Raw genomic sequence first — 10,060 nt, forward strand, 5'->3', positions numbered from 1 at the left:
GAATGCTGTATATATAATAAAAATATGCACAGACTACCTTTAAGATAGTAATTACTTCTGGATAGTGAGAGAAATAAAACTGTGGAAGGATATACAGAGTACATAAAATCTAAAATATTTTATTTCTAAAAAAAAAATCAGAAGCAAATATGTAAAAATATTAATTTGTTAATTATTGGAGATAGACACATGGATGTTATATTACCCTGAACTTTTCTGGGGACTTAAATTTTCAGTGTGTTTCAAATACATGTTCACAACTCCTTTTTAGCTTACTATTAGATGAGCACCTGGAATTTTCTATGGAAGCTTCCCCATTTAAATTTAGCGTCAGTAGCTGTGGCAGATTGGGATTGTGGCCCCCGTTCTTCACCCTCTCTGCGTCCACACCTTTGCCATGTCTCATGGGGGTAAAGGGAACTTTCCTCATCCTTGATTTTGGGTTTAACTGTGTGGCTTTGACCACTAAGATGAGGCAGAAGTGGCAGTGGGTCAGGAAAGCCTGGGTCCTCTGGGGCCTTAGTCCTTGCAAACTCCTTCTGTGTTTTTGCATCGCCGTGAGGCAGATGATCCTGCTGCCCTGGGAAGGGAATGGACGCCACGCAGAGCATGGTTGCCCCCGCAAAACCCAGCCTAGTACACCCTATAAATGTGTGGGCTTAACTGGGTGTCATTGGAAGCCACTGAGTTTTGATGTGGTAGGTTACACAACAATAACTAAACGATGCCAATAAGATTATGCACCTAATTGTTTTTGCTTTACAATTGTTTTTGCTTTATGCACCTAATTGTTGATGCACCTTTCAAGGAGGCATCTAATGTATACAACATAGAATGCCAACGCATTGAGTACATCAAGGATCTGAGTCAATGTACTAAAAGAATAGATAAGTGAAACAAAACAGATGATTCAGAAATAGACACAAATATATACAGCATATAGTACACAATAGAAGTCATACTTTAAATGATTAGAGAAAATATAAGTCATTCTATGAACAGTATTGAGACAACATCTGGCAAGAAATAAAAGTGCAGTCTAGGTGTGGTGGCTCATGCCTGTAATCTTAGCACTTTGTGAGGGCAATGCAGGAGGATCACTTGAGGCCAGGAGTTTGAGACAAGCCTGGGCAACATAGCAAAACCCCACCTCTGCAAACAATTTTTAAAAATTAGCCAGGCATGGTGCATATGTCCATAGTCCTAGCTACTCAGGAGACTGAGGCAGAAGGAATATTTGAACCCAGGAGTTTGAAGTTACAGTGATCATGCCACTGCACTCCACCCTGGGTGAGATAGTGAGACCCTGTCTCAAAATAAATAAATAAATAAATAAATAAATAAATAAATAAATAAAGTTCAATCCATATCAAAGTGAACCAAACATTTGTATGGAAAAGGAGAGAAAGAGGGAGGAGGAGGAAAGAAAGAAAAGAAATGAACTGAAACCGTAGAAATACTAGGAGAAATTATGAATGCTTTTTAATGGTATGGATTGGACTTTTCAAAGAATGTTAAAAAACCCAGAAGCTATGAAGGAAATATTTGATAAATGTGTTATAACAGTTAAAAAACAAAAACAAAAACAAAACCTTCTACAAAGCAAGCAGTATCCTGATCAGAGTCAAAAGACAATAATCTGAAAAAATATCTATAACTCATATGATATAACAGATAAGGAACTCATCTCCCTAATATACAAAGAATTCTTTAAAAAATAAAAGGCGTAAACAAATTGATAGAAAAATGGGCAAAAGCCGGGAATGGTGGCTCACGCCTGTAATCCCAACACTTTGTGAGGCCGAGGCGGGTGGATCGCGAGGTCAGGAACTCGAGACCAGCCTCGCCAACATGGCGAAACCCCATCTCTACTAAAAATGCAAAAATTAGCTGGACTTGGTGACAGATGCCTGTAATCCCAGCTTCTCGGGAGGCTGAGGCAGGAGAATCACTTGAACCCAGGAGGCGGAGTTTGCAGTGAGCTGAGATTGTGCCATTGCACTGCAGCCTGGGTGACAAGAGCAATACTCTGTCTCAAAAGAAAAGAGAAAAGAAAAATGGGCAAAAGATAGCAACAGACTTTCATAAAAGAAAAAATACAGATTACCAATATATATTTGAAAATATGATCCACCTCACTTAAAATTAACAATTGTAAACCAGAATGAGGTGTAGTTTTTTACCCATCAAATTGACAGAGTATGTAGAAACATTTATTGAAAAGTGTAAGTTGGTTTAACCTCTTTAGAGGACAATTTTGCAATACCCCTCACATTTTTAAATGCACAAAACCTTTGCTCCAGCAATGATATTGTTTTCCTATCTGCGGCCTGCTTTCCTCCCGTTTTCCCTGCCTTCTGTATTAACTGTTTCCAATGCATATTCCCCTCTGAAGCCAGTGCCATCCTCAGAACTGCGGAAGAGATGGTAGGAGACTGTTTTGAAACCCATAATGGGATAGGACCTGAGCAATGTCATCAGTGCTGAAAAACTGATGAGAAACTGTAATGGATGGATCAGGCTGACGATACCTAGTCAATCTTATTGTTAAGAAGAGAGAGAAAGAGAGAGTATATCAGACATTTTATACCTCCTGTTGGAAATGCACAACACAACCTATAAAGTATTCTTGTCAAAAAATCAGGCTCAAGTCTTATAAGGCCATTAGCTCTAACTTCCAGTTTACAGGAACTATGCAGCACAGGGATGCATGTTAAATGTACCACAGGAATGCAGTCAGCCAAATGCAGGCTGTAGGAAGTTCTACCAGATAAAGAACCTGGTTTCTTCAACAAACAAATTCTGAGGGAAGGAAAAAAGAGAGAGGGGCAGTCTGTGGATTAAAAGAGATTTACAAGATCTATCAACAAAATGCCATGTATGGACTTTACTTGGAGTCTGAATCAAATGAGGAAATGATAGACAGAGAGAAACAGAGAATAGGGACAATTTTAACATTACTTGATGATATTAGAAATTATTCTGTGTAATTTTAAGCATAATACCTTAGGTGTTTGTAAAATGTTCCTATCTTTTAGAAATACATACTGAAACATTTATGGATATGAAGTCACAGGATGTTTCAGATTTGCTTCAAAGTAATCCAGGAGTTTGGAGAGTAGGTAGCATATAGATTAAACACAATTGGCTATGAATGGCTAATTACTGAAGTACATGAGTAATGAGTACTAAAGTAATGAGTACATAAAAGTTTACTATACTATCCTCTCCAGTTTTTTTATATTTGAAGATTTTCCCATAGTAACAAGTTAAACAAAGACATTTGTTGGACAATTAATTTGTTGGCAATATCTTTTGAACATAAAAAAGTTCCCACACAGCAAGGAAAAACTGATTTTTCTATAACCGTGGTAATATTTAGCCACCCATATTTTAAACCCTTTAATCAATCAATGGCATCCCAGTTATGGTAAACATGCTCTTCAAAACAACCAATCAATAACAGCCCCTCACTTCTGACTTTCAGCCAATTAGGAATGGACTCACTCTGGTTAGTGATTCCCAACCAATCAACAACAGTCTTACCTGAGCACCCTGTTTCTTAATCCGTCAAACCCCTAACACTCTGAAAGTCCACAAACCCCTGAACTCCCAGCTTCCCAAATCCATACATAAATAAGATGAACAGTCAGCTGGGCTTAGAAAGATTGTGCCTGACCAACACAGCTCTTCCTAACTATTGTCACTCATTCAGCTTTGTCTTCTTATTTCAGGTCATGGGTAGAGTGGTGGTCTCATCCTCCTACGAAACATAGAAATTTGATCCTGTCCATACCCTACGACAGAACAGCTTCACTCTTAGTTATACTCTCGTATCTGTGTACGTTCAAAATGTTCATAGTAGTATCATTTGTAGTAGTGTGAAACAGGAAACAACCCATATGTACATCAACAATAGAATGGGAACAAATTCTGGTATTTTTATTTAATGAAATACCCTACAAGAATGAGAATGAATAAAATACAACCCAATACATCAACTTAGATGACTCTCAAAAACATAATGGTGATTAGAAGAAAGGAAATAGGCAGTGTGTGGTGGCTCACGCCTGTAATCCCAGCACTTTGAGAGGCTGAGGTGGGCAGATCACAAGGTCAAGAGATCGAGACCAACCTAGCTAACATGGTGGAACCCTGTCTCTACTAAAAATAGAAAAATTAACTGGGCATGGTGGCGAATGCCCGTAGTCCCAGCTACTCGGTAGGCTGAGGCAGGAGAATCACTTGAATCCGGGAGACGGAAGTTGCAGTGAGCCTAGAGGGCCCACTGCACTCCAGCCTGCTGACAGAGCAACACCCCATCTCAAAAAAAAAAAAAAAAAAAAAAAAGGAAATCACAGAACAATATGTAGTACATGTTTATTAAAAGTTCAAATGCATGCTTGAAACAGGTAAGCTTTATAAATTATATCTCAAGATGAAGCTCTTTCTAAAACGTTCAGATACAGGCGAATCTAAAGCATATATTGTTTAGGAACACATACATATATGGTAAAACTATTAATATAAAGAAAAGCAAGAGAAGAGTTGACACAATTTATATACTGGTTACCTCCAGGAGAGAGGAAGGGGATGTGATCAGGGGCGGGCACCTGGGCTTCACGGGGGCTGACAATGCTCCTGTAAACCAGGTGCTGGGCACAGGTGTTCATTTGGTTATTACCCTTTGTACATATATGTTTTATACATTTTATATTTTCCAGATTTTTATCTTTCAGTATTTCAACATTCACACACAATTTTATGTGACAAAAAAATTACAATAAAAAACAAGATCAGAGTGGAACTGAAGGAGACAGAGACACGAAAAAACCTTCAAAAAATCAATGAATTCAGGAGCTATTTTTTAAAAAAAGAATAATTAAATAAACTGCTAGCTAGACTAGTAAAGAAGAAAAGAGAGAAGAATCAAATAGACACAATTAAAAATAATAAAGGGACATCAGCACTGACCCCACAGAAGTACAAACAACCATCAGAGAATACTATAAATAGCTCTATACCAATAAACTAGAAAATCTATGAGAAATGGAGAAATTCCTAGACACACACCCCCTCTCAAGACTGAACCAGGAAGAAGGTGAGTTCCTGAATAGACCAGAACAAGTTCTGAAATTGAGGCAGTAATAAATAGCCTACCAATCAAAAATCCCAGGATCAGATGGACTCAATAGTTGAATTCTACAAGAGGCACAAAGAGGAGCTGGTACCATTTCTTCTGAAACTATTCCAAACAATTGATAAGGAGGGACTCTTGCCTAACTCATTCTATGAGGCCAGCATCATCCTGATACCAAAAATTGTCAGAGATACAGCAACAACAAAAGTCAGGCCAATATCTCTGATGAACATTGTATCAGAATGAACAAAAATTTTATTGAGAACAAAAATTCTCAATAAAATACTGGCAAGCTGAATCCAGCAGCACATCAAAAAGCTTATCTACCACAATCAAGTTGGCTTCATTCCTGGGATACAAAACTGGCTCAACATACGCAAATCTTTTTTTAAATAATAATAAAAAAATTATGCAATAAAAATTGTTTCAGAAATCAGTGGAGGCAAGCTTACTGTACAACGTGTATTGTAACAAGTGCATTCCCTGTATAATTTAATCCTCGCAAAAAACTCAGCAATAAGGTTGAGGAAGCTTGAGGCTCAGAGAACTGAAGTGACATGTTCAGTGTCCCACAGCTGGATGTGCCAAAGCCAAGGCCTGAACTCGAATCTACTAGACTCTAGAATTCATACTCTTACATATTTTGTTATACGGTTCAATGAATGACTTATCATTCATACACAGCTTCTCTCATATTTCAGAATTTGAAGCTCAACAATCAATAAATCAGCTTCATTTTACTACCTCTAAAATGAAGGTGATGACATTAACCTTCATAGGATTCTTGTAATAATTAAATGAAGTAGTATTCCTAAAATAATTACATTAGGCTAAGCACATACAAAACACTAAGGCTGGGTGCAGTGGCTCACGCCTGTAATCCCAGCACTTTGGGAGGCCAAGGTGGATGGATGGATCACAAGGTCAAGAGATTGAGACCATCCTGGTCAACATGGTGAAACCCTGTCTCTACTAAAAATACAAAAATTAGCTGGGCATGGTGGCGCACACTGTAGTCCCAGCTACTTGGGAGGCTGAGGCAGGAGAATCATTTGAACCCCAGAGGTGGAGTTTGCAGTGAGCTGAGCACGCCACTGCACTCCAGCCTGGTGACAGACACTCTCACCTGCTTTGTTATCTACTCTAAAATGGAATTAGATGTAAACATCAGTTATTTTCCTATGGAAGCCAATTGTAATCCCCAAGATAAAACCCCAAACACCATAATTCTAAATGTTGAAATTCCAAAAGATCAAAATCCTGAAACTATAATTCTGGAAAAAAATTAAAAAATTTGTTTGAAGATATGCATTTACATTTTCAGAAGGGGATTTACTTGAGACACATAAAAACGTGACAGAACACTATAGACTAATTTACACAATAAAATAGGCAAAAATACATATTTTTGTAAGCATAAGCACTTGGGTATACTAACAACAGTCATATAAATATAATAGTGATGAGCAAATGAATCATATTCATGAATAAATGGGTCAAAAAGGGAAATGCATAAGTGTATATTACTATTGTTGGAAATTGTGTGCACCCAGATTTAAAATTGCAGTTATCTGAAATACTGTGATGCACAACCCAAGTCTTTTGATGGGATCAATAAAAAACCACAATGAATCACCATCGTAACATACAGATGTTCAAAGATCCGAGATCTTGAGAAATTTTATCTTTCACAGATGCAGATGCACAAAAGGAACATCTCTTTATTTACTGAAGATGTTTCAACACTTTTACGTACAGGCACAACGTTTACACACAAAGTCATTGTTGTGATAATATACTTTTGCGAAGTCAAATTTGCAAAAATGTATGCAATGAATTAGAACTTTCTAAAAGTCTCTACACAATTTATACCTCCAGTATTGGAAATGATGCCAAGATGAAATGCTCATAGTGAATCGTAAAAAAATGCTGAAAATGTAAAATAATAAAAGAAAACTTAAAAAAAGAAAAAACTAAAAAGAAAGTTTCACATATGAAAAAAATATGTTACAGGAATAGATTATAGGCATTGTGCAAAGATACTCCATAAAAAATGACTGACTTTCCCAAGCATTAACTATATTTTGAAATCTTGCATTTCAATGAATAGCTGCTTTTTTTCTTTTAGGACATGGCTTTCCTCAGAGAATATGTTCACCTTCATTTTCTATGTGGCACTGGTCTTTTAAAAATTCTTCTATGATTCTGTATACAACAACATAAGCCTTCCCTATTAAGTTTTCCCATCTTCGGCACCATGCTTCCATGTTGTTTGGGGTACATAGAAGTCCATCCTCAGAAACAATACTGGTGCACAACTGTTGTGGGTCTTCTTATCCTACCATGCACATAATTATTTTCTAACCAGGCAGTAACTTCACTGGCTTCTTCGAGCAAATGTGGCTTTAATTCATCAAAAGCCCCTGGAATGCAATGAGATGGAAGGAATGCTAATGCGGGAAACTGATGGCATTTTTAAACTGAAGTTTTCATTATTACCATATCGCATGGCCAATCATCCTAATTTTCCACCAATTTCTTCTCTTTAAAGCACACTTAATTTCCAAATAGAGACCCTAACAAGATAATAGTTCTCCTAATATGACGTGACTATCCTGTTATTGTGATCTTCAGGATTTTAAGATGTCAGGGATTTTAGACTTTAAGGATTTGGGCTTTAGAGGTTTTGATCTTTTGGAATTTCAACATTTAGGATTATGGCATTTGGATTGTGTCTTTCAGGATTATGATCCAAAACTGTTTCCAATGTCCTGTGGCTGGAATAGGTTAAGGAAACCAGGAGATTACATAATAAGGTGACCTTGTTTATAGGGCAAATTCTGGATACATATATTACATATACTACATGGGATGTGTACCTCAAAAAGACTCTGAGGTCCATGTTCTGATTCCTAGGACCTTTCTGTGTCACTAATAAAGGTTAAATAAAGATGTTTACACCCATGCTGTGGGTAGGCAGGCATTGTCCCCTGTCATTAGTTTTTCCTATTCTGTTATTTCTTTCTGGTAAGCCATTGGCCAAAAAATCATTTCCTTTTCTTCTGTTAAAGCTAATTGTGTCTTTTGTTGATAACTTGCCTATTGATATGTAAGACGTAGCTATATTGATTGTTCTAATAATATAAGCAATACATTCTTATTGCAAAAATTACCCCAACATGCAAAAAAGTATAAAACAAATCCCCACTAATGTTTTTCGTGTATGTATTTTTCTTTTTCTTTTTAACTTGTCTCTATTGTCAGGAAAATATCAGTCTTTTATTAGATGTGCACTATCTTCAACTGAGCACAGCACTAAAAGTAAAATGCAAGAAAAGAGTAAAGATTTATATAGAATGTTAAATAACAGAAGAGTTAAAGTATTGGACATGTCTGGATGTTTTTATTTGGATAAAATTTACCTAGCACCATTTGGTTTTACTTAGCTGTGGGAATAATGGGTGAGAGGGTATGGAAATCATAAATCTCTTTGGTGTCTTTGATTGTTTATTTGATCTGCAGTTCGGAAGCCTTTGAGAGAAGGATGGAGAACATGTGCTTTGCAAAGGGTTGTCCTGACTAAACACGTGGTGATTCCTCCCTCTCTCCTCCTCCTGTGTTTCAGTGGAAAGAACCTACCCAGAAACAGCAGGCTGTGCTAGGCCACTGACTTATTAACCAAATGCATTCAGAAACCTGAAGAAAGTCCAGAACCACTCTATTAATAAAGTCTGCATACTCATGATCAGAGTGGAGAAGGCATTACATCCACATGTTTTGGCCAGTGGGAGCCTTAGCTTAATAATGAGTCCCCACTTGGTATCTTCCATCTCTGACTTGCAAATGCAAAGTAAAGATTTAAAATATTCCATTTTACCTGTCCCCATCCTTCTGCCTTCAAACATGCACATACACACACAAATCCTCTGTGCTGAGTGAGAAAGAATGGAAATAATTGCAAGTATGAGAGATTAGTCATCACCAATTTGGGAAGTGAAATATGCAAGGGGAGATTTGATGGCAACAAAAATTTTAAGATAGGAAATCGTTTCTAAGTTTTCTAATGAATGGGATGTGTCTACAGCCATACCACCCTGAACATGCATTATCTAATGTATGGGGTCTAAAGTAAAGGGTGGTTGACTTATCCTAGAAGACAGGAACCTAAAGAAGCATTCTCCAGTAAGTCATTTACTTTGTCATTGATGGAATAATGGATGGGACAGGTTATACTTGTTACAACAGAGTGGGCATTTGGTTTGATTTGCTTTAAATTAAGCTGCGGGCTGCTGAAGGTGAAATGTACACATAAAATACAACTTCGTATTGGGCCGAATGCAGTGTTTCAAGGTTTGAGTGATATGACCAGGAGGTTCTCTGGCTAGAGGCAGGGTGGCATATCTGCAGTACACAAAGCCTGATTTTCCTACATGAGTTCAAGCAAACATTACTAATCAAGCATGCCATTCTGTCAAACTAGGCACAGATATGTCCCTAGGATCTTGCTCAGCACAGAAACTTTCTCAACTGTTAATGTATTGAAGTTAGCATGTAGATTAAAATCTACTTGGCATCCCTGATGGAGGTTAATTTACCTTAATCCAGAGTCTTGGCCCTTGGTTTTTTTCAGTGTCCCAGACTCAGACTCAGGGAGAGTGATTCAAGTTCATCAAGTTACTGAGGACCAAATAAATGAATACAGTGATAGATGACTAGATGATTGATGATTGATAGATAGATAGATAGATAGATGATAGACAAGATATATAGGAGATGGATATGATTTTCAATGGCAATAGTCCTTCTATAATGGGGGGAAATGCTCCCTTCCTGTTATGATAATCCTTGGGATTATGAATATGAAATGAGAACAAAAAAAGATGAAGAATTTTAAGGGCTTTTCCAACTAACTGTGTGGTC

The sequence above is a fragment of the Macaca fascicularis genome, chromosome 6, assembly GCF_037993035.2.
Source record: "Macaca fascicularis isolate 582-1 chromosome 6, T2T-MFA8v1.1".
NCBI lineage: Eukaryota > Metazoa > Chordata > Mammalia > Primates > Cercopithecidae > Macaca > Macaca fascicularis.